The sequence below is a fragment of the Phyllobates terribilis genome, unplaced genomic scaffold (assembly GCF_046119375.1).
Source record: "Phyllobates terribilis strain yellow unplaced genomic scaffold, ASM4611937v1 Scaffold_249__1_contigs__length_2872098, whole genome shotgun sequence".
Classification (NCBI taxonomy): domain Eukaryota; kingdom Metazoa; phylum Chordata; class Amphibia; order Anura; family Dendrobatidae; genus Phyllobates; species Phyllobates terribilis.
In genome coordinates this window covers 1,254,685-1,278,539 of record NW_027363009.1, presented here as the reverse complement: position 1 = coordinate 1,278,539, position 23,855 = coordinate 1,254,685, and the positions used below count along the sequence as shown (strand labels likewise).

Sequence of the window (23,855 nt, the reverse complement as noted above, 5' to 3'; positions counted from 1 at the left end):
GTTCATTTTGCTTGTTTGTCGGATTTTGGGATGGACTCTTTGGCTTTGCTTTTCTTCTCCTCATTGGATTTTTCATGTTAAAAGTTGCAGAAGCCAGATGACAAGCTCATTTTGGTTCAACTTCAGCAACTGTGCATTGCATTGCCATGTAATGTAATGTAATGCAATGCTATCTATCTAGCTCTCCCTCTATACTTCCTTTTGGATAAACAGACATATTAGGCAAGCATTTTGGAGCTTTCACCTAAATAACTACAGGTGGTGAGATAAGCTGCACAATATAATTGACCTTTCAGTATATTGTTGCACACACACCATCTATTTAGCAAATGCCCTTGTTATCAACGGCAGCCTTTTAAACTCACCTGAGCTAACAGGTATGTGAGCTGGTTACTCTGCTGCGCTTAAAATTTCTTTTTTGGTTTGCTACAATGCCTTTTCTGAAACGTTGTCTCCCTCTGCTGGAACACTGACTTCTTTCATTTAATGCCTGCAGACTATAAAAGAGAAACCAACCCAAAAAGTTTGGTTGATTAGTCTGTGGCATTCTTTTAAACTGTTGCTTATGGCGGTCTCTGTGAGCTTCTCAGTGACATTCAGCCATCCAGGTATCCCGCCTGCAGTAGACGGAATGTGGCAATGGAACGCTGGCTGCGCGTGTCATAATAGGCTCTGAGCCTTTATATACCTGCGCACAGCAGCAGCCACCTTCAGTCTGCTGCTGGACAGCCAGCAGCAGCAGCAGCAGGAGAGGTAATTAATCAGCAACCCTCCTGCTAAGGGTAGACAGCTGCTCGTTCCACCCCCCCCCCCCGCCTTAATTGGTTCTCCTCCCTTCCAACGGTGTTGAGGCGGGTGGGAACAGCCGGGGGTTGAGGGTACTGTGCTAAAAGAGGTGGAGTTATGCAGATCTAAAACGCGTGGATTGCAGCAGCAGCAAGCCGAAAAGTGCAGGCATGTGAGGGATCTAGAGGTTGACAGCATGTCTTCTTAACGGGAGTCCAGGTGGCCATCTCCACAAATGGACTTTTCAGAATCCTTGGGTGGCACCGTAGTCGGAAACCAATTCTGGTTATCGCTTCTCGGCCTTTTGGCTAAGATCAAGTGTAGTATCTGTTCTTATCAGTTTAATATCTGATACGTCCCCTATCTGGGGACCATATATTAAATGGATTTTTAGAACAGGGAGATGGAAAAAGAGCTTGCTCTGTCCACTCCACGCATTGACCTGGTATTGCAGTATCTCCAGGACCGGTGCACCCCTTCTTTAATGCAGTTTATAAAATCAGAAAGAATTGAATTCAATGCTTTTTGTTCATTTTGCTTGTTTGTCGGATTTTGGGATGGACTCTTTGGCTTTGCTTTTCTTCTCCTCATTGGATTTTTCATGTTAAAAGTTGCAGAAGCCAGATGACAAGCTCATTTTGGTTCAACTTCAGCAACTGTGCATTGCATTGCCATGTAATGTAATGTAATGCAATGCTATCTATCTAGCTCTCCCTCTATACTTCCTTTTGGATAAACAGACATATTAGGCAAGCATATTGGAGCTTTCACCTAAATAACTACAGGTGGTGAGATAAGCTGCACAATATAATTGACCTTTCAGTATATTGTTGCACACACACCATCTATTTAGCAAATGCCCTTGTTATCAACAGCAGCCTTTTAAACTCACCTGAGCTAACAGGTATGTGAGCTGGTTACTCTGCTGCGCTTAAAATTTCTTTTTTGGTTTGCTACAATGCCTTTTCTGAAACGTTGTCTCCCTCTGCTGGAACACTGACTTCTTTCATTTAATGCCTGCAGACTATAAAAGAGAAACCAACCCAAAAAGTTTGGTTGATTAGTCTGTGGCATTCTTTTAAACTGTTGCTTATGGCGGTCTCTGTGAGCTTCTCAGTGACATTCAGCCATCCAGGTATCCCGCCTGCAGTAGACGGAATGTGGCAATGGAACGCTGGCTGCGCGTGTCATAATAGGCTCTGAGCCTTTATATACCTGCGCACAGCAGCAGCCACCTTCAGTCTGCTGCTGGACAGCCAGCAGCAGCAGCAGCAGGAGAGGTAATTAATCAGCAACCCTCCTGCTAAGGGTAGACAGCTGCTCGTTCCACCCCCCCCCCCGCCTTAATTGGTTCTCCTCCCTTCCAACGGTGTTGAGGCGGGTGGGAACAGCCGGGGGTTGAGGGTACTGTGCTAAAAGAGGTGGAGTTATGCAGATCTAAAACGCGTGGATTGCAGCAGCAGCAAGCCGAAAAGTGCAGGCATGTGAGGGATCTAGAGGTTGACAGCATGTCTTCTTAACGGGAGTCCAGGTGGCCATCTCCACAAATGGACTTTTCAGAATCCTTGGGTGGCACCGTAGTCGGAAACCAAATCTGGTTATCGCTTCTCGGCCTTTTGGCTAAGATCAAGTGTAGTATCTGTTCTTATCAGTTTAATATCTGATACGTCCCCTATCTGGGGACCATATATTAAATGGATTTTTAGAACAGGGAGATGGAAAAAGAGCTTGCTCTCTCCACTCCACGCATTGACCTGGTATTGCAGTATCTCCAGGACCGGTGCACCCCTTCTTTAATGCAGTTTCTAAAATCAGAAAGAATTGAATTCAATGCTTTTTGTTCATTTTGCTTGTTTGTCGGATTTTGGGATGGACTCTTTGGCTTTGCTTTTCTTCTCCTCATTGGATTTTTCATGTTAAAAGTTGCAGAAGCCAGATGACAAGCTCATTTTGGTTCAACTTCAGCAACTGTGCATTGCATTGCCATGTAATGTAATGTAATGCAATGCTATCTATCTAGCTCTCCCTCTATACTTCCTTTTGGATAAACAGACATATTAGGCAAGCATTTTGGAGCTTTCACCTAAATAACTACAGGTGGTGAGATAAGCTGCACAATATAATTGACCTTTCAGTATATTGTTGCACACACACCATCTATTTAGCAAATGCCCTTGTTATCAACGGCAGCCTTTTAAACTCACCTGAGCTAACAGGTATGTGAGCTGGTTACTCTGCTGCGCTTAAAATTTCTTTTTTGGTTTGCTACAATGCCTTTTCTGAAACGTTGTCTCCCTCTGCTGGAACACTGACTTCTTTCATTTAATGCCTGCAGACTATAAAAGAGAAACCAACCCAAAAAGTTTGGTTGATTAGTCTGTGGCATTCTTTTAAACTGTTGCTTATGGCGGTCTCTGTGAGCTTCTCAGTGACATTCAGCCATCCAGGTATCCCGCCTGCAGTAGACGGAATGTGGCAATGGAACGCTGGCTGCGCGTGTCATAATAGGCTCTGAGCCTTTATATACCTGCGCACAGCAGCAGCCACCTTCAGTCTGCTGCTGGACAGCCAGCAGCAGCAGCAGCAGGAGAGGTAATTAATCAGCAACCCTCCTGCTAAGGGTAGACAGCTGCTCGTTCCACCCCCCCCCCCCGCCTTAATTGGTTCTCCTCCCTTCCAACGGTGTTGAGGCGGGTGGGAACAGCCGGGGGTTGAGGGTACTGTGCTAAAAGAGGTGGAGTTATGCAGATCTAAAACGCGTGGATTGCAGCAGCAGCAAGCCGAAAAGTGCAGGCATGTGAGGGATCTAGAGGTTGACAGCATGTCTTCTTAACGGGAGTCCAGGTGGCCATCTCCACAAATGGACTTTTCAGAATCCTTGGGTGGCACCGTAGTCGGAAACCAATTCTGGTTATCGCTTCTCGGCCTTTTGGCTAAGATCAAGTGTAGTATCTGTTCTTATCAGTTTAATATCTGATACGTCCCCTATCTGGGGACCATATATTAAATGGATTTTTAGAACAGGGAGATGGAAAAAGAGCTTGCTCTGTCCACTCCACGCATTGACCTGGTATTGCAGTATCTCCAGGACCGGTGCACCCCTTCTTTAATGCAGTTTATAAAATCAGAAAGAATTGAATTCAATGCTTTTTGTTCATTTTGCTTGTTTGTCGGATTTTGGGATGGACTCTTTGGCTTTGCTTTTCTTCTCCTCATTGGATTTTTCATGTTAAAAGTTGCAGAAGCCAGATGACAAGCTCATTTTGGTTCAACTTCAGCAACTGTGCATTGCATTGCCATGTAATGTAATGTAATGCAATGCTATCTATCTAGCTCTCCCTCTATACTTCCTTTTGGATAAACAGACATATTAGGCAAGCATATTGGAGCTTTCACCTAAATAACTACAGGTGGTGAGATAAGCTGCACAATATAATTGACCTTTCAGTATATTGTTGCACACACACCATCTATTTAGCAAATGCCCTTGTTATCAACAGCAGCCTTTTAAACTCACCTGAGCTAACAGGTATGTGAGCTGGTTACTCTGCTGCGCTTAAAATTTCTTTTTTGGTTTGCTACAATGCCTTTTCTGAAACGTTGTCTCCCTCTGCTGGAACACTGACTTCTTTCATTTAATGCCTGCAGACTATAAAAGAGAAACCAACCCAAAAAGTTTGGTTGATTAGTCTGTGGCATTCTTTTAAACTGTTGCTTATGGCGGTCTCTGTGAGCTTCTCAGTGACATTCAGCCATCCAGGTATCCCGCCTGCAGTAGACGGAATGTGGCAATGGAACGCTGGCTGCGCGTGTCATAATAGGCTCTGAGCCTTTATATACCTGCGCACAGCAGCAGCCACCTTCAGTCTGCTGCTGGACAGCCAGCAGCAGCAGCAGCAGGAGAGGTAATTAATCAGCAACCCTCCTGCTAAGGGTAGACAGCTGCTCGTTCCACCCCCCCCCCCCGCCTTAATTGGTTCTCCTCCCTTCCAACGGTGTTGAGGCGGGTGGGAACAGCCGGGGGTTGAGGGTACTGTGCTAAAAGAGGTGGAGTTATGCAGATCTAAAACGCGTGGATTGCAGCAGCAGCAAGCCGAAAAGTGCAGGCATGTGAGGGATCTAGAGGTTGACAGCATGTCTTCTTAACGGGAGTCCAGGTGGCCATCTCCACAAATGGACTTTTCAGAATCCTTGGGTGGCACCGTAGTCGGAAACCAATTCTGGTTATCGCTTCTCGGCCTTTTGGCTAAGATCAAGTGTAGTATCTGTTCTTATCAGTTTAATATCTGATACGTCCCCTATCTGGGGACCATATATTAAATGGATTTTTAGAACAGGGAGATGGAAAAAGAGCTTGCTCTGTCCACTCCACGCATTGACCTGGTATTGCAGTATCTCCAGGACCGGTGCACCCCTTCTTTAATGCAGTTTCTAAAATCAGAAAGAATTGAATTCAATGCTTTTTGTTCATTTTGCTTGTTTGTCGGATTTTGGGATGGACTCTTTGGCTTTGCTTTTCTTCTCCTCATTGGATTTTTCATGTTAAAAGTTGCAGAAGCCAGATGACAAGCTCATTTTGGTTCAACTTCAGCAACTGTGCATTGCATTGCCATGTAATGTAATGTAATGCAATGCTATCTATCTAGCTCTCCCTCTATACTTCCTTTTGGATAAACAGACATATTAGGCAAGCATTTTGGAGCTTTCACCTAAATAACTACAGGTGGTGAGATAAGCTGCACAATATAATTGACCTTTCAGTATATTGTTGCACACACACCATCTATTTAGCAAATGCCCTTGTTATCAACAGCAGCCTTTTAAACTCACCTGAGCTAACAGGTATGTGAGCTGGTTACTCTGCTGCGCTTAAAATTTCTTTTTTGGTTTGCTACAATGCCTTTTCTGAAACGTTGTCTCCCTCTGCTGGAACACTGACTTCTTTCATTTAATGCCTGCAGACTATAAAAGAGAAACCAACCCAAAAAGTTTGGTTGATTAGTCTGTGGCATTCTTTTAAACTGTTGCTTATGGCGGTCTCTGTGAGCTTCTCAGTGACATTCAGCCATCCAGGTATCCCGCCTGCAGTAGACGGAATGTGGCAATGGAACGCTGGCTGCGCGTGTCATAACAGGCTCTGAGCCTTTATATACCTTCGCACAGCAGCAGCCACCTTCAGTCTGCTGCTGGACAGCCAGCAGCAGCAGCAGCAGGAGAGGTAATTAATCAGCAACCCTCCTGCTAAGGGTAGACAGCTGCTCGTTCCACCCCCCCCCCCGCCTTAATTGGTTCTCCTCCCTTCCAACGGTGTTGAGGCGGGTGGGAACAGCCGGGGGTTGAGGGTACTGTGCTAAAAGAGGTGGAGTTATGAGGATCTAAAACGCGTGGATTGCAGCAGCAGCAAGCCGAAAAGTGCAGGCATGTGAGGGATCTAGAGGTTGACAGCATGTCTTCTTAACGGAAGTCCAGGTGGCCATCTCCACAAATGGACTTTTCAGAATCCTTGGGTGGCACCGTAGTCGGAAACCAATTCTGGTTATCGCTTCTCGGCCTTTTGGCTAAGATCAAGTGTAGTATCTGTTCTTATCAGTTTAATATCTGATACGTCCCCTATCTGGGGACCATATATTAAATGGATTTTTAGAACAAGGAGATGGAAAAAGAGCTTGCTCTGTCCACTCCACGCATTGACCTGGTATTGCAGTATCTCCAGGACCGGTGCACCCCTTCTTTAATGCAGTTTCTAAAATCAGAAAGAATTGAATTCAATGCTTTTTGTTCATTTTGCTTGTTTGTCGGATTTTGGGATGGACTCTTTGGCTTTGCTTTTCTTCTCCTCATTGGATTTTTCATGTTAAAAGTTGCAGAAGCCAGATGACAAGCTCATTTTGGTTCAACTTCAGCAACTGTGCATTGCATTGCCATGTAATGTAATGTAATGCAATGCTATCTATCTAGCTCTCCCTCTATACTTCCTTTTGGATAAACAGACATATTAGGCAAGCATTTTGGAGCTTTCACCTAAATAACTACAGGTGGTGAGATAAGCTGCACAATATAATTGACCTTTCAGTATATTGTTGCACACACACCATCTATTTAGCAAATGCCCTTGTTATCAACAGCAGCCTTTTAAACTCACCTGAGCTAACAGGTATGTGAGCTGATTACTCTGCTGCGCTTAAAATTTCTTTTTTGGTTTGCTACAATGCCTTTTCTGAAACGTTGTCTCCCTCTGCTGGAACACTGACTTCTTTCATTTAATGCCTGCAGACTATAAAAGAGAAACCAACCCAAAAAGTTTGGTTGATTAGTCTGTGGCATTCTTTTAAACTGTTGCTTATGGCGGTCTCTGTGAGCTTCTCAGTGACATTCAGCCATCCAGGTATCCCGCCTGCAGTAGACGGAATGTGGCAATGGAACGCTGGCTGCGCGTGTCATAATAGGCTCTGAGCCTTTATATACCTTCGCACAGCAGCAGCCACCTTCAGTCTGCTGCTGGACAGCCAGCAGCAGCAGCAGCAGGAGAGGTAATTAATCAGCAACCCTCCTGCTAAGGGTAGACAGCTGCTCGTTCCACCCCCCCCCCCCCGCCTTAATTGGTTCTCCTCCCTTCCAACGGTGTTGAGGCGGGTGGGAACAGCCGGGGGTTGAGGGTACTGTGCTAAAAGAGGTGGAGTTATGCAGATCTAAAACGCGTGGATTGCAGCAGCAGCAAGCCGAAAAGTGCAGGCATGTGAGGGATCTAGAGGTTGACAGCATGTCTTCTTAACGGGAGTCCAGGTGGCCATCTCCACAAATGGACTTTTCAGAATCCTTGGGTGGCACCGTAGTCGGAAACCAAATCTGGTTATCGCTTCTCGGCCTTTTGGCTAAGATCAAGTGTAGTATCTGTTCTTATCAGTTTAATATCTGATACGTCCCCTATCTGGGGACCATATATTAAATGGATTTTTAGAACAGGGAGATGGAAAAAGAGCTTGCTCTCTCCACTCCACGCATTGACCTGGTATTGCAGTATCTCCAGGACCGGTGCACCCCTTCTTTAATGCAGTTTCTAAAATCAGAAAGAATTGAATTCAATGCTTTTTGTTCATTTTGCTTGTTTGTCGGATTTTGGGATGGACTCTTTGGCTTTGCTTTTCTTCTCCTCATTGGATTTTTCATGTTAAAAGTTGCAGAAGCCAGATGACAAGCTCATTTTGGTTCAACTTCAGCAACTGTGCATTGCATTGCCATGTAATGTAATGTAATGCAATGCTATCTATCTAGCTCTCCCTCTATACTTCCTTTTGGATAAACAGACATATTAGGCAAGCATTTTGGAGCTTTCACCTAAATAACTACAGGTGGTGAGATAAGCTGCACAATATAATTGACCTTTCAGTATATTGTTGCACACACACCATCTATTTAGCAAATGCCCTTGTTATCAACGGCAGCCTTTTAAACTCACCTGAGCTAACAGGTATGTGAGCTGGTTACTCTGCTGCGCTTAAAATTTCTTTTTTGGTTTGCTACAATGCCTTTTCTGAAACGTTGTCTCCCTCTGCTGGAACACTGACTTCTTTCATTTAATGCCTGCAGACTATAAAAGAGAAACCAACCCAAAAAGTTTGGTTGATTAGTCTGTGGCATTCTTTTAAACTGTTGCTTATGGCGGTCTCTGTGAGCTTCTCAGTGACATTCAGCCATCCAGGTATCCCGCCTGCAGTAGACGGAATGTGGCAATGGAACGCTGGCTGCGCGTGTCATAATAGGCTCTGAGCCTTTATATACCTGCGCACAGCAGCAGCCACCTTCAGTCTGCTGCTGGACAGCCAGCAGCAGCAGCAGCAGGAGAGGTAATTAATCAGCAACCCTCCTGCTAAGGGTAGACAGCTGCTCGTTCCACCCCCCCCCCCCGCCTTAATTGGTTCTCCTCCCTTCCAACGGTGTTGAGGCGGGTGGGAACAGCCGGGGGTTGAGGGTACTGTGCTAAAAGAGGTGGAGTTATGCAGATCTAAAACGCGTGGATTGCAGCAGCAGCAAGCCGAAAAGTGCAGGCATGTGAGGGATCTAGAGGTTGACAGCATGTCTTCTTAACGGGAGTCCAGGTGGCCATCTCCACAAATGGACTTTTCAGAATCCTTGGGTGGCACCGTAGTCGGAAACCAATTCTGGTTATCGCTTCTCGGCCTTTTGGCTAAGATCAAGTGTAGTATCTGTTCTTATCAGTTTAATATCTGATACGTCCCCTATCTGGGGACCATATATTAAATGGATTTTTAGAACAGGGAGATGGAAAAAGAGCTTGCTCTGTCCACTCCACGCATTGACCTGGTATTGCAGTATCTCCAGGACCGGTGCACCCCTTCTTTAATGCAGTTTATAAAATCAGAAAGAATTGAATTCAATGCTTTTTGTTCATTTTGCTTGTTTGTCGGATTTTGGGATGGACTCTTTGGCTTTGCTTTTCTTCTCCTCATTGGATTTTTCATGTTAAAAGTTGCAGAAGCCAGATGACAAGCTCATTTTGGTTCAACTTCAGCAACTGTGCATTGCATTGCCATGTAATGTAATGTAATGCAATGCTATCTATCTAGCTCTCCCTCTATACTTCCTTTTGGATAAACAGACATATTAGGCAAGCATATTGGAGCTTTCACCTAAATAACTACAGGTGGTGAGATAAGCTGCACAATATAATTGACCTTTCAGTATATTGTTGCACACACACCATCTATTTAGCAAATGCCCTTGTTATCAACAGCAGCCTTTTAAACTCACCTGAGCTAACAGGTATGTGAGCTGGTTACTCTGCTGCGCTTAAAATTTCTTTTTTGGTTTGCTACAATGCCTTTTCTGAAACGTTGTCTCCCTCTGCTGGAACACTGACTTCTTTCATTTAATGCCTGCAGACTATAAAAGAGAAACCAACCCAAAAAGTTTGGTTGATTAGTCTGTGGCATTCTTTTAAACTGTTGCTTATGGCGGTCTCTGTGAGCTTCTCAGTGACATTCAGCCATCCAGGTATCCCGCCTGCAGTAGACGGAATGTGGCAATGGAACGCTGGCTGCGCGTGTCATAATAGGCTCTGAGCCTTTATATACCTGCGCACAGCAGCAGCCACCTTCAGTCTGCTGCTGGACAGCCAGCAGCAGCAGCAGCAGGAGAGGTAATTAATCAGCAACCCTCCTGCTAAGGGTAGACAGCTGCTCGTTCCACCCCCCCCCCCGCCTTAATTGGTTCTCCTCCCTTCCAACGGTGTTGAGGCGGGTGGGAACAGCCGGGGGTTGAGGGTACTGTGCTAAAAGAGGTGGAGTTATGCAGATCTAAAACGCGTGGATTGCAGCAGCAGCAAGCCGAAAAGTGCAGGCATGTGAGGGATCTAGAGGTTGACAGCATGTCTTCTTAACGGGAGTCCAGGTGGCCATCTCCACAAATGGACTTTTCAGAATCCTTGGGTGGCACCGTAGTCGGAAACCAAATCTGGTTATCGCTTCTCGGCCTTTTGGCTAAGATCAAGTGTAGTATCTGTTCTTATCAGTTTAATATCTGATACGTCCCCTATCTGGGGACCATATATTAAATGGATTTTTAGAACAGGGAGATGGAAAAAGAGCTTGCTCTCTCCACTCCACGCATTGACCTGGTATTGCAGTATCTCCAGGACCGGTGCACCCCTTCTTTAATGCAGTTTCTAAAATCAGAAAGAATTGAATTCAATGCTTTTTGTTCATTTTGCTTGTTTGTCGGATTTTGGGATGGACTCTTTGGCTTTGCTTTTCTTCTCCTCATTGGATTTTTCATGTTAAAAGTTGCAGAAGCCAGATGACAAGCTCATTTTGGTTCAACTTCAGCAACTGTGCATTGCATTGCCATGTAATGTAATGTAATGCAATGCTATCTATCTAGCTCTCCCTCTATACTTCCTTTTGGATAAACAGACATATTAGGCAAGCATTTTGGAGCTTTCACCTAAATAACTACAGGTGGTGAGATAAGCTGCACAATATAATTGACCTTTCAGTATATTGTTGCACACACACCATCTATTTAGCAAATGCCCTTGTTATCAACGGCAGCCTTTTAAACTCACCTGAGCTAACAGGTATGTGAGCTGGTTACTCTGCTGCGCTTAAAATTTCTTTTTTGGTTTGCTACAATGCCTTTTCTGAAACGTTGTCTCCCTCTGCTGGAACACTGACTTCTTTCATTTAATGCCTGCAGACTATAAAAGAGAAACCAACCCAAAAAGTTTGGTTGATTAGTCTGTGGCATTCTTTTAAACTGTTGCTTATGGCGGTCTCTGTGAGCTTCTCAGTGACATTCAGCCATCCAGGTATCCCGCCTGCAGTAGACGGAATGTGGCAATGGAACGCTGGCTGCGCGTGTCATAATAGGCTCTGAGCCTTTATATACCTGCGCACAGCAGCAGCCACCTTCAGTCTGCTGCTGGACAGCCAGCAGCAGCAGCAGCAGGAGAGGTAATTAATCAGCAACCCTCCTGCTAAGGGTAGACAGCTGCTCGTTCCACCCCCCCCCCCCGCCTTAATTGGTTCTCCTGCCTTCCAACGGTGTTGAGGCGGGTGGGAACAGCCGGGGGTTGAGGGTACTGTGCTAAAAGAGGTGGAGTTATGCAGATCTAAAACGCGTGGATTGCAGCAGCAGCAAGCCGAAAAGTGCAGGCATGTGAGGGATCTAGAGGTTGACAGCATGTCTTCTTAACGGGAGTCCAGGTGGCCATCTCCACAAATGGACTTTTCAGAATCCTTGGGTGGCACCGTAGTCGGAAACCAATTCTGGTTATCGCTTCTCGGCCTTTTGGCTAAGATCAAGTGTAGTATCTGTTCTTATCAGTTTAATATCTGATACGTCCCCTATCTGGGGACCATATATTAAATGGATTTTTAGAACAGGGAGATGGAAAAAGAGCTTGCTCTGTCCACTCCACGCATTGACCTGGTATTGCAGTATCTCCAGGACCGGTGCACCCCTTCTTTAATGCAGTTTATAAAATCAGAAAGAATTGAATTCAATGCTTTTTGTTCATTTTGCTTGTTTGTCGGATTTTGGGATGGACTCTTTGGCTTTGCTTTTCTTCTCCTCATTGGATTTTTCATGTTAAAAGTTGCAGAAGCCAGATGACAAGCTCATTTTGGTTCAACTTCAGCAACTGTGCATTGCATTGCCATGTAATGTAATGTAATGCAATGCTATCTATCTAGCTCTCCCTCTATACTTCCTTTTGGATAAACAGACATATTAGGCAAGCATATTGGAGCTTTCACCTAAATAACTACAGGTGGTGAGATAAGCTGCACAATATAATTGACCTTTCAGTATATTGTTGCACACACACCATCTATTTAGCAAATGCCCTTGTTATCAACAGCAGCCTTTTAAACTCACCTGAGCTAACAGGTATGTGAGCTGGTTACTCTGCTGCGCTTAAAATTTCTTTTTTGGTTTGCTACAATGCCTTTTCTGAAACGTTGTCTCCCTCTGCTGGAACACTGACTTCTTTCATTTAATGCCTGCAGACTATAAAAGAGAAACCAACCCAAAAAGTTTGGTTGATTAGTCTGTGGCATTCTTTTAAACTGTTGCTTATGGCGGTCTCTGTGAGCTTCTCAGTGACATTCAGCCATCCAGGTATCCCGCCTGCAGTAGACGGAATGTGGCAATGGAACGCTGGCTGCGCGTGTCATAATAGGCTCTGAGCCTTTATATACCTGCGCACAGCAGCAGCCACCTTCAGTCTGCTGCTGGACAGCCAGCAGCAGCAGCAGCAGGAGAGGTAATTAATCAGCAACCCTCCTGCTAAGGGTAGACAGCTGCTCGTTCCACCCCCCCCCCCCGCCTTAATTGGTTCTCCTCCCTTCCAACGGTGTTGAGGCGGGTGGGAACAGCCGGGGGTTGAGGGTACTGTGCTAAAAGAGGTGGAGTTATGCAGATCTAAAACGCGTGGATTGCAGCAGCAGCAAGCCGAAAAGTGCAGGCATGTGAGGGATCTAGAGGTTGACAGCATGTCTTCTTAACGGGAGTCCAGGTGGCCATCTCCACAAATGGACTTTTCAGAATCCTTGGGTGGCACCGTAGTCGGAAACCAATTCTGGTTATCGCTTCTCGGCCTTTTGGCTAAGATCAAGTGTAGTATCTGTTCTTATCAGTTTAATATCTGATACGTCCCCTATCTGGGGACCATATATTAAATGGATTTTTAGAACAGGGAGATGGAAAAAGAGCTTGCTCTGTCCACTCCACGCATTGACCTGGTATTGCAGTATCTCCAGGACCGGTGCACCCCTTCTTTAATGCAGTTTCTAAAATCAGAAAGAATTGAATTCAATGCTTTTTGTTCATTTTGCTTGTTTGTCGGATTTTGGGATGGACTCTTTGGCTTTGCTTTTCTTCTCCTCATTGGATTTTTCATGTTAAAAGTTGCAGAAGCCAGATGACAAGCTCATTTTGGTTCAACTTCAGCAACTGTGCATTGCATTGCCATGTAATGTAATGTAATGCAATGCTATCTATCTAGCTCTCCCTCTATACTTCCTTTTGGATAAACAGACATATTAGGCAAGCATTTTGGAGCTTTCACCTAAATAACTACAGGTGGTGAGATAAGCTGCACAATATAATTGACCTTTCAGTATATTGTTGCACACACACCATCTATTTAGCAAATGCCCTTGTTATCAACAGCAGCCTTTTAAACTCACCTGAGCTAACAGGTATGTGAGCTGGTTACTCTGCTGCGCTTAAACTTTCTTTTTTGGTTTGCTACAATGCCTTTTCTGAAACGTTGTCTCCCTCTGCTGGAACACTGACTTCTTTCATTTAATGCCTGCAGACTATAAAAGAGAAACCAACCCAAAAAGTTTGGTTGATTAGTCTGTGGCATTCTTTTAAACTGTTGCTTATGGCGGTCTCTGTGAGCTTCTCAGTGACATTCAGACATCCAGGTATCCCGCCTGCAGTAGACGGAATGTGGCAATGGAACGCTGGCTGCGCGTGTCATAATAGGCTCTGAGCTTTTATATACCTGCGCACAGCAGCAGCCACCTTCAGTCTGCTGCTGGACAGCCAGCAGCAGCAGCAGCAGGAGAGGTAATTAATCAGCAACCCTCCTGCTAAGGGTAGACAGCTGCTCGTTCCACCCCCCCCCCCGCCTTAATTGGTTCTCCTCCCTTCCAACGGTGTTGAGGCGGGTGGGAACAGCCGGGGGTTGAGGGTACTGTGCTAAAAGAGGTGGAGTTATGCAGATCTAAAACGCGTGGATTGCAGCAGCAGCAAGCCGAAAAGTGCAGGCATGTGAGGGATCTAGAGGTTGACAGCATGTCTTCTTAACGGGAGTCCAGGTGGCCATCTCCACAAATGGACTTTTCAGAATCCTTGGGTGGCACCGTAGTCGGAAACCAATTCTGGTTATCGCTTCTCGGCCTTTTGGCTAAGATCAAGTGTAGTATCTGTTCTTATCAGTTTAATATCTGATACGTCCCCTATCTGGGGACCATATATTAAATGGATTTTTAGAACAGGGAGATGGAAAAAGAGCTTGCTCTGTCCACTCCACGCATTGACCTGGTATTGCAGTATCTCCAGGACCGGTGCACCCCTTCTTTAATGCAGTTTCTAAAATCAGAAAGAATTGAATTCAATGCTTTTTGTTCATTTTGCTTGTTTGTCGGATTTTGGGATGGACTCTTTGGCTTTGCTTTTCTTCTCCTCATTGGATTTTTCATGTTAAAAGTTGCAGAAGCCAGATGACAAGCTCATTTTGGTTCAACTTCAGCAACTGTGCATTGCATTGCCATGTAATGTAATGTAATGCAATGCTATCTATCTAGCTCTCCCTCTATACTTCCTTTTGGATAAACAGACATATTAGGCAAGCATTTTGGAGCTTTCACCTAAATAACTACAGGTGGTGAGATAAGCTGCACAATATAATTGACCTTTCAGTATATTGTTGCACACACACCATCTATTTAGCAAATGCCCTTGTTATCAACAGCAGCCTTTTAAACTCACCTGAGCTAACAGGTATGTGAGCTGGTTACTCTGCTGCGCTTAAAATTTCTTTTTTGGTTTGCTACAATGCCTTTTCTGAAACGTTGTCTCCCTCTGCTGGAACACTGACTTCTTTCATTTAATGCCTGCAGACTATAAAAGAGAAACCAACCCAAAAAGTTTGGTTGATTAGTCTGTGGCATTCTTTTAAACTGTTGCTTATGGCGGTCTCTGTGAGCTTCTCAGTGACATTCAGCCATCCAGGTATCCCGCCTGCAGTAGACGGAATGTGGCAATGGAACGCTGGCTGCGCGTGTCATAATAGGCTCTGAGCCTTTATATACCTGCGCACAGCAGCAGCCACCTTCAGTCTGCTGCTGGACAGCCAGCAGCAGCAGCAGCAGGAGAGGTAATTAATCAGCAACCCTCCTGCTAAGGGTAGACAGCTGCTCGTTCCACCCCCCCCCGCCTTAATTGGTTCTCCTCCCTTCCAACGGTGTTGAGGCGGGTGGGAACAGCCGGGGGTTGAGGGTACTGTGCTAAAAGAGGTGGAGTTATGCAGATCTAAAACGCGTGGATTGCAGCAGCAGCAAGCCGAAAAGTGCAGGCATGTGAGGGATCTAGAGGTTGACAGCATGTCTTCTTAACGGGAGTCCAGGTGGCCATCTCCACAAATGGACTTTTCAGAATCCTTGGGTGGCACCGTAGTCGGAAACCAATTCTGGTTATCGCTTCTCGGCCTTTTGGCTAAGATCAAGTGTAGTATCTGTTCTTATCAGTTTAATATCTGATACGTCCCCTATCTGGGGACCATATATTAAATGAATTTTTAGAACAGGGAGATGGAAAAAGAGCTTGCTCTGTCCACTCCACGCATTGACCTGGTATTGCAGTATCTCCAGGACCGGTGCACCCCTTCTTTAATGCAGTTTCTAAAATCAGAAAGAATTGAATTCAATGCTTTTTGTTCATTTTGCTTGTTTGTCGGATTTTGGGATGGACTCTTTGGCTTTGCTTTTCTTCTCCTCATTGGATTTTTCATGTTAAAAGTTGCAGAAGCCAGATGACAAGCTCATTTTGGTTCAACTTCAGCAACTGTGCATTGCATTGCCATGTAATGTAATGTAATGCAATGCTATCTATCTAGCTCTCCCTCTATACTTCCTTTTGGATAAACAGACATATTAGGCAAGCATTTTGGAGCTTTCACCTAAATAACTACAGGTGGTGAGATAAGCTGCACAATATAATTGACCTTTCAGTATATTGTTGCACACACACCATCTATTTAGCAAATGCCCTTGTTATCAACAGCAGCCTTTTAAACTCACCTGAGCTAACAGGTATGTGAGCTGGTTACTCTGCTGCGCTTAAAATTTCTTTTTTGGTTTGCTACAATGCCTTTTCTGAAACGTTGTCTCCCTCTGCTGGAACACTGACTTCTTTCATTTAATGCCTGCAGACTATAAAAGAGAAACCAACCCAAAAAGTTTGGTTGATTAGTCTGTGGCATTCTTTTAAACTGTTGCTTATGGCGGTCTCTGTGAGCTTCTCAGTGACATTCAGCCATCCAGGTATCCCGCCTGCAGTAGACGGAATGTGGCAATGGAACGCTGGCTGCGCGTGTCATAATAGGCTCTGAGCCTTTATATACCTGCGCACAGCAGCAGCCACCTTCAGTCTGCTGCTGGACAGCCAGCAGCAGCAGCAGCAGGAGAGGTAATTAATCAGCAACCCTCCTGCTAAGGGTAGACAGCTGCTCGTTCCACCCCCCCCCCGCCTTAATTGGTTCTCCTCCCTTCCAACGGTGTTGAGGCGGGTGGGAACAGCCGGGGGTTGAGGGTACTGTGCTAAAAGAGGTGGAGTTATGCAGATCTAAAACGCGTGGATTGCAGCAGCAGCAAGCCGAAAAGTGCAGGCATGTGAGGGATCTAGAGGTTGACAGCATGTCTTCTTAACGGGAGTCCAGGTGGCCATCTCCACAAATGGACTTTTCAGAATCCTTGGGTGGCACCGTAGTCGGAAACCAATTCTGGTTATCGCTTCTCGGCCTTTTGGCTAAGATCAAGTGTAGTATCTGTTCTTATCAGTTTAATATCTGATACGTCCCCTATCTGGGGACCATATATTAAATGGATTTTTAGAACAGGGAGATGGAAAAAGAGCTTGCTCTGTCCACTCCACGCATTGACCTGGTATTGCAGTATCTCCAGGACCGGTGCACCCCTTCTTTAATGCAGTTTCTAAAATCAGAAAGAATTGAATTCAATGCTTTTTGTTCATTTTGCTTGTTTGTCGGATTTTGGGATGGACTCTTTGGCTTTGCTTTTCTTCTCCTCATTGGATTTTTCATGTTAAAAGTTGCAGAAGCCAGATGACAAGCTCATTTTGGTTCAACTTCAGCAACTGTGCATTGCATTGCCATGTAATGTAATGTAATGCAATGCTATCTATCTAGCTCTCCCTCTATACTTCCTTTTGGATAAACAGACATATTAGGCAAGCATTTTGGAGCTTTCACCTAAATAACTACAGGTGGTGAGATAAGCTGCACAATATAATTGACCTTTCAGTATATTGTTGCACACACACCATCTATTTAGCAAATGCCCTTGTTATCAACAGCAGCCTTTTAAACTCACCTGAGCTAACAGGTATGTGAGCTGGTTACTCTGCTGCGCTTAAAATTTCTTTTTTGGTTTGCTACAATGCCTTTTCTGAAACGTTGTCTCCCTCTGCTGGAACACTGACTTCTTTCATTTAATGCCTGCAGACTATAAAAGAGAAACCAACCCAAAAAGTTTGGTTGATTAGTCTGTGGCATTCTTTTAAACTGTTGCTTATGGCGGTCTCTGTGAGCTTCTCAGTGACATTCAGCCATCCAGGTATCCCGCCTGCAGTAGACGGAATGTGGCAATGGAACGCTGGCTGCGCGTGTCATAATAGGCTCTGAGCCTTTATATACCTGCGCACAGCAGCAGCCACCTTCAGTCTGCTGCTGGACAGACAGCAGCAGCAGCAGCAGGAGAGGTAATTAATCAGCAACCCTCCTGCTAAGGGTAGACAGCTGCTCGTTCCACCCCCCCCCCCGCCTTAATTGGTTCTCCTCCCTTCCAACGGTGTTGAGGCGGGTGGGAACAGCCGGGGGTTGAGGGTACTGTGCTAAAAGAGGTGGAGTTATGCAGATCTAAAACGCGTGGATTGCAGCAGCAGCAAGCCGAAAAGTGCAGGCATGTGAGGGATCTAGAGGTTGACAGCATGTCTTCTTAACGGGAGTCCAGGTGGCCATCTCCACAAATGGACTTTTCAGAATCCTTGGGTGGCACCGTAGTCGGAAACCAATTCTGGTTATCGCTTCTCGGCCTTTTGGCTAAGATCAAGTGTAGTATCTGTTCTTATCAGTTTAATATCTGATACGTCCCCTATCTGGGGACCATATATTAAATGGATTTTTAGAACAGGGAGATGGAAAAAGAGCTTGCTCTGTCCACTCCACGCATTGACCTGGTATTGCAGTATCTCCAGGACCGGTGCACCCCTTCTTTAATGCAGTTTCTAAAATCAGAAAGAATTGAATTCAATGCTTTTTGTTCATTTTGCTTGTTTGTCGGATTTTGGGATGGACTCTTTGGCTTTGCTTTTCTTCTCCTCATTGGATTTTTCATGTTAAAAGTTGCAGAAGCCAGATGACAAGCTCATTTTGGTTCAACTTCAGCAACTGTGCATTGCATTGCCATGTAATGTAATGTAATGCAATGCTATCTATCTAGCTCTCCCTCTATACTTCCTTTTGGATAAACAGACATATTAGGCAAGCATTTTGGAGCTTTCACCTAAATAACTACAGGCGGTGAGATAAGCTGCACAATATAATTGACCTTTCAGTATATTGTTGCACACACACCATCTATTTAGCAAATGCCCTTGTTATCAACAGCAGCCTTTTAAACTCACCTGAGCTAACAGGTATGTGAGCTGGTTACTCTGCTGCGCTTAAAATTTCTTTTTTGGTTTGCTACAATGCCTTTTCTGAAACGTTGTCTCCCTCTGCTGGAACACTGACTTCTTTCATTTAATGCCTGCAGACTATAAAAGAGAAACCAACCCAAAAAGTTTGGTTGATTAGTCTGTGGCATTCTTTTAAACTGTTGCTTATGGCGGTCTCTGTGAGCTTCTCAGTGACATTCAGCCATCCAGGTATCCCGCCTGCAGTAGACGGAATGTGGCAATGGAACGCTGGCTGCGCGTGTCATAATAGGCTCTGAGCATTTATATACCTGCGCACAGCAGCAGCCACCTTCAGTCTGCTGCTGGACAGACAGCAGCAGCAGCAGCAGGAGAGGTAATTAATCAGCAACCCTCCTGCTAAGGGTAGACAGCTGCTCGTTCCACCCCCCCCCCCCGCCTTAATTGGTTCTCCTCCCTTCCAACGGTGTTGAGGCGGGTGGGAACAGCCGGGGGTTGAGGGTACTGTGCTAAAAGAGGTGGAGTTATGCAGATCTAAAACGCGTGGATTGCAGCAGCAGCAAGCCGAAAAGTGCAGGCATGTGAGGGATCTAGAGGTTGACAGCATGTCTTCTTAACGGGAGTCCAGGTGGCCATCTCCACAAATGGACTTTTCAGAATCCTTGGGTGGCACCGTAGTCGGAAACCAATTCTGGTTATCGCTTCTCGGCCTTTTGGCTAAGATCAAGTGTAGTATCTGTTCTTATCAGTTTAATATCTGATACGTCCCCTATCTGGGGACCATATATTAAATGGATTTTTAGAACAGGGAGATGGAAAAAGAGCTTGCTCTGTCCACTCCACGCATTGACCTGGTATTGCAGTATCTCCAGGACCGGTGCACCCCTTCTTTAATGCAGTTTCTAAAATCAGAAAGAATTGAATTCAATGCTTTTTGTTCATTTTGCTTGTTTGTCGGATTTTGGGATGGACTCTTTGGCTTTGCTTTTCTTCTCCTCATTGGATTTTTCATGTTAAAAGTTGCAGAAGCCAGATGACAAGCTCATTTTGGTTCAACTTCAGCAACTGTGCATTGCATTGCCATGTAATGTAATGTAATGCAATGCTATCTATCTAGCTCTCCCTCTATACTTCCTTTTGGATAAACAGACATATTAGGCAAGCATTTTGGAGCTTTCACCTAAATAACTACAGGTGGTGAGATAAGCTGCACAATATAATTGACCTTTCAGTATATTGTTGCACACACACCATCTATTTAGCAAATGCCCTTGTTATCAACAGCAGCCTTTTAAACTCACCTGAGCTAACAGGTATGTGAGCTGGTTACTCTGCTGCGCTTAAACTTTCTTTTTTGGTTTGCTACAATGCCTTTTCTGAAACGTTGTCTCCCTCTGCTGGAACACTGACTTCTTTCATTTAATGCCTGCAGACTATAAAAGAGAAACCAACCCAAAAAGTTTGGTTGATTAGTCTGTGGCATTCTTTTAAACTGTTGCTTATGGCGGTCTCTGTGAGCTTCTCAGTGACATTCAGACATCCAGGTATCCCGCCTGCAGTAGACGGAATGTGGCAATGGAACGCTGGCTGCGCGTGTCATAATAGGCTCTGAGCTTTTATATACCTGCGCACAGCAGCAGCCACCTTCAGTCTGCTGCTGGACAGCCAGCAGCAGCAGCAGCAGGAGAGGTAATTAATCAGCAACCCTCCTGCTAAGGGTAGACAGCTGCTCGTTCCACCCCCCCCCCCGCCTTAATTGGTTCTCCTCCCTTCCAACGGTGTTGAGGCGGGTGGGAACAGCCGGGGGTTGAGGGTACTGTGCTAAAAGAGGTGGAGTTATGCAGATCTAAAACGCGTGGATTGCAGCAGCAGCAAGCCGAAAAGTGCAGGCATGTGAGGGATCTAGAGGTTGACAGCATGTCTTCTTAACGGGAGTCCAGGTGGCCATCTCCACAAATGGACTTTTCAGAATCCTTGGGTGGCACCGTAGTCGGAAACCAATTCTGGTTATCGCTTCTCGGCCTTTTGGCTAAGATCAAGTGTAGTATCTGTTCTTATCAGTTTAATATCTGATACGTCCCCTATCTGGGGACCATATATTAAATGGATTTTTAGAACAGGGAGATGGAAAAAGAGCTTGCTCTGTCCACTCCACGCATTGACCTGGTATTGCAGTATCTCCAGGACCGGTGCACCCCTTCTTTAATGCAGTTTCTAAAATCAGAAAGAATTGAATTCAATGCTTTTTGTTCATTTTGCTTGTTTGTCGGATTTTGGGATGGACTCTTTGGCTTTGCTTTTCTTCTCCTCATTGGATTTTTCATGTTAAAAGTTGCAGAAGCCAGATGACAAGCTCATTTTGGTTCAACTTCAGCAACTGTGCATTGCATTGCCATGTAATGTAATGTAATGCAATGCTATCTATCTAGCTCTCCCTCTATACTTCCTTTTGGATAAACAGACATATTAGGCAAGCATTTTGGAGCTTTCACCTAAATAACTACAGGTGGTGAGATAAGCTGCACAATATAATTGACCTTTCAGTATATTGTTGCACACACACCATCTATTTAGCAAATGCCCTTGTTATCAACAGCAGCCTTTTAAACTCACCTGAGCTAACAGGTATGTGAGCTGGTTACTCTGCTGCGCTTAAAATTTCTTTTTTGGTTTGCTACAATGCCTTTTCTGAAACGTTGTCTCCCTCTGCTGGAACACTGACTTCTTTCATTTAATGCCTGCAGACTATAAAAGAGAAACCAACCCAAAAAGTTTGGTTGATTAGTCTGTGGCATTCTTTTAAACTGTTGCTTATGGCGGTCTCTGTGAGCTTCTCAGTGACATTCAGCCATCCAGGTATCCCGCCTGCAGTAGACGGAATGTGGCAATGGAACGCTGGCTGCGCGTGTCATAATAGGCTCTGAGCCTTTATATACCTGCGCACAGCAGCAGCCACCTTCAGTCTGCTGCTGGACAGCCAGCAGCAGCAGCAGCAGGAGAGGTAATTAATCAGCAACCCTCCTGCTAAGGGTAGACAGCTGCTCGTTCCACCCCCCCCCGCCTTAATTGGTTCTCCTCCCTTCCAACGGTGTTGAGGCGGGTGGGAACAGCCGGGGGTTGAGGGTACTGTGCTAAAAGAGGTGGAGTTATGCAGATCTAAAACGCGTGGATTGCAGCAGCAGCAAGCCGAAAAGTGCAGGCATGTGAGGGATCTAGAGGTTGACAGCATGTCTTCTTAACGGGAGTCCAGGTGGCCATCTCCACAAATGGACTTTTCAGAATCCTTGGGTGGCACCGTAGTCGGAAACCAATTCTGGTTATCGCTTCTCGGCCTTTTGGCTAAGATCAAGTGTAGTATCTGTTCTTATCAGTTTAATATCTGATACGTCCCCTATCTGGGGACCATATATTAAATGAATTTTTAGAACAGGGAGATGGAAAAAGAGCTTGCTCTGTCCACTCCACGCATTGACCTGGTATTGCAGTATCTCCAGGACCGGTGCACCCCTTCTTTAATGCAGTTTCTAAAATCAGAAAGAATTGAATTCAATGCTTTTTGTTCATTTTGCTTGTTTGTCGGATTTTGGGATGGACTCTTTGGCTTTGCTTTTCTTCTCCTCATTGGATTTTTCATGTTAAAAGTTGCAGAAGCCAGATGACAAGCTCATTTTGGTTCAACTTCAGCAACTGTGCATTGCATTGCCATGTAATGTAATGTAATGCAATGCTATCTATCTAGCTCTCCCTCTATACTTCCTTTTGGATAAACAGACATATTAGGCAAGCATTTTGGAGCTTTCACCTAAATAACTACAGGTGGTGAGATAAGCTGCACAATATAATTGACCTTTCAGTATATTGTTGCACACACACCATCTATTTAGCAAATGCCCTTGTTATCAACAGCAGCCTTTTAAACTCACCTGAGCTAACAGGTATGTGAGCTGGTTACTCTGCTGCGCTTAAAATTTCTTTTTTGGTTTGCTACAATGCCTTTTCTGAAACGTTGTCTCCCTCTGCTGGAACACTGACTTCTTTCATTTAATGCCTGCAGACTATAAAAGAGAAACCAACCCAAAAAGTTTGGTTGATTAGTCTGTGGCATTCTTTTAAACTGTTGCTTATGGCGGTCTCTGTGAGCTTCTCAGTGACATTCAGCCATCCAGGTATCCCGCCTGCAGTAGACGGAATGTGGCAATGGAACGCTGGCTGCGCGTGTCATAATAGGCTCTGAGCCTTTATATACCTGCGCACAGCAGCAGCCACCTTCAGTCTGCTGCTGGACAGCCAGCAGCAGCAGCAGCAGGAGAGGTAATTAATCAGCAACCCTCCTGCTAAGGGTAGACAGCTGCTCGTTCCACCCCCCCCCCGCCTTAATTGGTTCTCCTCCCTTCCAACGGTGTTGAGGCGGGTGGGAACAGCCGGGGGTTGAGGGTACTGTGCTAAAAGAGGTGGAGTTATGCAGATCTAAAACGCGTGGATTGCAGCAGCAGCAAGCCGAAAAGTGCAGGCATGTGAGGGATCTAGAGGTTGACAGCATGTCTTCTTAACGGGAGTCCAGGTGGCCATCTCCACAAATGGACTTTTCAGAATCCTTGGGTGGCACCGTAGTCGGAAACCAATTCTGGTTATCGCTTCTCGGCCTTTTGGCTAAGATCAAGTGTAGTATCTGTTCTTATCAGTTTAATATCTGATACGTCCCCTATCTGGGGACCATATATTAAATGGATTTTTAGAACAGGGAGATGGAAAAAGAGCTTGCTCTGTCCACTCCACGCATTGACCTGGTATTGCAGTATCTCCAGGACCGGTGCACCCCTTCTTTAATGCAGTTTCTAAAATCAGAAAGAATTGAATTCAATGCTTTTTGTTCATTTTGCTTGTTTGTCGGATTTTGGGATGGACTCTTTGGCTTTGCTTTTCTTCTCCTCATTGGATTTTTCATGTTAAAAGTTGCAGAAGCCAGATGACAAGCTCATTTTGGTTCAACTTCAGCAACTGTGCATTGCATTGCCATGTAATGTAATGTAATGCAATGCTATCTATCTAGCTCTCCCTCTATACTTCCTTTTGGATAAACAGACATATTAGGCAAGCATTTTGGA

General features: G+C 45.1%; 18 non-coding genes across 18 annotated transcripts; all 18 read left to right on the top strand.

Moving 5' to 3' along the window:
• Positions 1 to 1,074: 1,074 nt before the first annotated feature.
• On the top strand, positions 1,075 to 1,265 carry LOC141217875 (U2 spliceosomal RNA). Its single transcript, XR_012286645.1, has one exon. It is a non-coding gene; the product is annotated as a U2 spliceosomal RNA (small nuclear RNA).
• A 1,121-nt stretch (positions 1,266 to 2,386) lies between these two features.
• Positions 2,387 to 2,577, top strand: LOC141218071 (U2 spliceosomal RNA). Its single transcript, XR_012286835.1, has one exon. It is a non-coding gene; the product is annotated as a U2 spliceosomal RNA (small nuclear RNA).
• A 1,122-nt stretch (positions 2,578 to 3,699) lies between these two features.
• On the top strand, positions 3,700 to 3,890 carry LOC141217873 (U2 spliceosomal RNA). The gene has a single exon (XR_012286644.1). It is a non-coding gene; the product is annotated as a U2 spliceosomal RNA (small nuclear RNA).
• Positions 3,891 to 5,012: 1,122 nt separating this feature from the next.
• LOC141217872 (U2 spliceosomal RNA) lies at positions 5,013 to 5,203 on the top strand. The gene has a single exon (XR_012286643.1). It is a non-coding gene; the product is annotated as a U2 spliceosomal RNA (small nuclear RNA).
• A 1,121-nt stretch (positions 5,204 to 6,324) lies between these two features.
• Positions 6,325 to 6,515, top strand: LOC141218579 (U2 spliceosomal RNA). Its single transcript, XR_012287275.1, has one exon. It is a non-coding gene; the product is annotated as a U2 spliceosomal RNA (small nuclear RNA).
• Positions 6,516 to 7,638: 1,123 nt separating this feature from the next.
• Positions 7,639 to 7,829, top strand: LOC141218070 (U2 spliceosomal RNA). Its single transcript, XR_012286834.1, has one exon. It is a non-coding gene; the product is annotated as a U2 spliceosomal RNA (small nuclear RNA).
• Positions 7,830 to 8,951: 1,122 nt separating this feature from the next.
• On the top strand, positions 8,952 to 9,142 carry LOC141217871 (U2 spliceosomal RNA). The gene has a single exon (XR_012286642.1). It is a non-coding gene; the product is annotated as a U2 spliceosomal RNA (small nuclear RNA).
• Positions 9,143 to 10,263: 1,121 nt separating this feature from the next.
• On the top strand, positions 10,264 to 10,454 carry LOC141218069 (U2 spliceosomal RNA). Its single transcript, XR_012286833.1, has one exon. It is a non-coding gene; the product is annotated as a U2 spliceosomal RNA (small nuclear RNA).
• Positions 10,455 to 11,576: 1,122 nt separating this feature from the next.
• LOC141217869 (U2 spliceosomal RNA) lies at positions 11,577 to 11,767 on the top strand. The gene has a single exon (XR_012286640.1). It is a non-coding gene; the product is annotated as a U2 spliceosomal RNA (small nuclear RNA).
• Positions 11,768 to 12,889: 1,122 nt separating this feature from the next.
• On the top strand, positions 12,890 to 13,080 carry LOC141217868 (U2 spliceosomal RNA). The gene has a single exon (XR_012286639.1). It is a non-coding gene; the product is annotated as a U2 spliceosomal RNA (small nuclear RNA).
• A 1,121-nt stretch (positions 13,081 to 14,201) lies between these two features.
• On the top strand, positions 14,202 to 14,392 carry LOC141217867 (U2 spliceosomal RNA). Its single transcript, XR_012286638.1, has one exon. It is a non-coding gene; the product is annotated as a U2 spliceosomal RNA (small nuclear RNA).
• A 1,119-nt stretch (positions 14,393 to 15,511) lies between these two features.
• LOC141218466 (U2 spliceosomal RNA) lies at positions 15,512 to 15,702 on the top strand. The gene has a single exon (XR_012287162.1). It is a non-coding gene; the product is annotated as a U2 spliceosomal RNA (small nuclear RNA).
• A 1,120-nt stretch (positions 15,703 to 16,822) lies between these two features.
• Positions 16,823 to 17,013, top strand: LOC141217866 (U2 spliceosomal RNA). The gene has a single exon (XR_012286637.1). It is a non-coding gene; the product is annotated as a U2 spliceosomal RNA (small nuclear RNA).
• Positions 17,014 to 18,134: 1,121 nt separating this feature from the next.
• Positions 18,135 to 18,325, top strand: LOC141217865 (U2 spliceosomal RNA). The gene has a single exon (XR_012286636.1). It is a non-coding gene; the product is annotated as a U2 spliceosomal RNA (small nuclear RNA).
• A 1,122-nt stretch (positions 18,326 to 19,447) lies between these two features.
• Positions 19,448 to 19,638, top strand: LOC141217864 (U2 spliceosomal RNA). The gene has a single exon (XR_012286635.1). It is a non-coding gene; the product is annotated as a U2 spliceosomal RNA (small nuclear RNA).
• Positions 19,639 to 20,759: 1,121 nt separating this feature from the next.
• LOC141217863 (U2 spliceosomal RNA) lies at positions 20,760 to 20,950 on the top strand. Its single transcript, XR_012286634.1, has one exon. It is a non-coding gene; the product is annotated as a U2 spliceosomal RNA (small nuclear RNA).
• A 1,119-nt stretch (positions 20,951 to 22,069) lies between these two features.
• Positions 22,070 to 22,260, top strand: LOC141218454 (U2 spliceosomal RNA). The gene has a single exon (XR_012287151.1). It is a non-coding gene; the product is annotated as a U2 spliceosomal RNA (small nuclear RNA).
• A 1,120-nt stretch (positions 22,261 to 23,380) lies between these two features.
• LOC141217862 (U2 spliceosomal RNA) lies at positions 23,381 to 23,571 on the top strand. Its single transcript, XR_012286633.1, has one exon. It is a non-coding gene; the product is annotated as a U2 spliceosomal RNA (small nuclear RNA).
• The last annotated feature ends 284 nt before the right edge of the window (positions 23,572 to 23,855 follow it).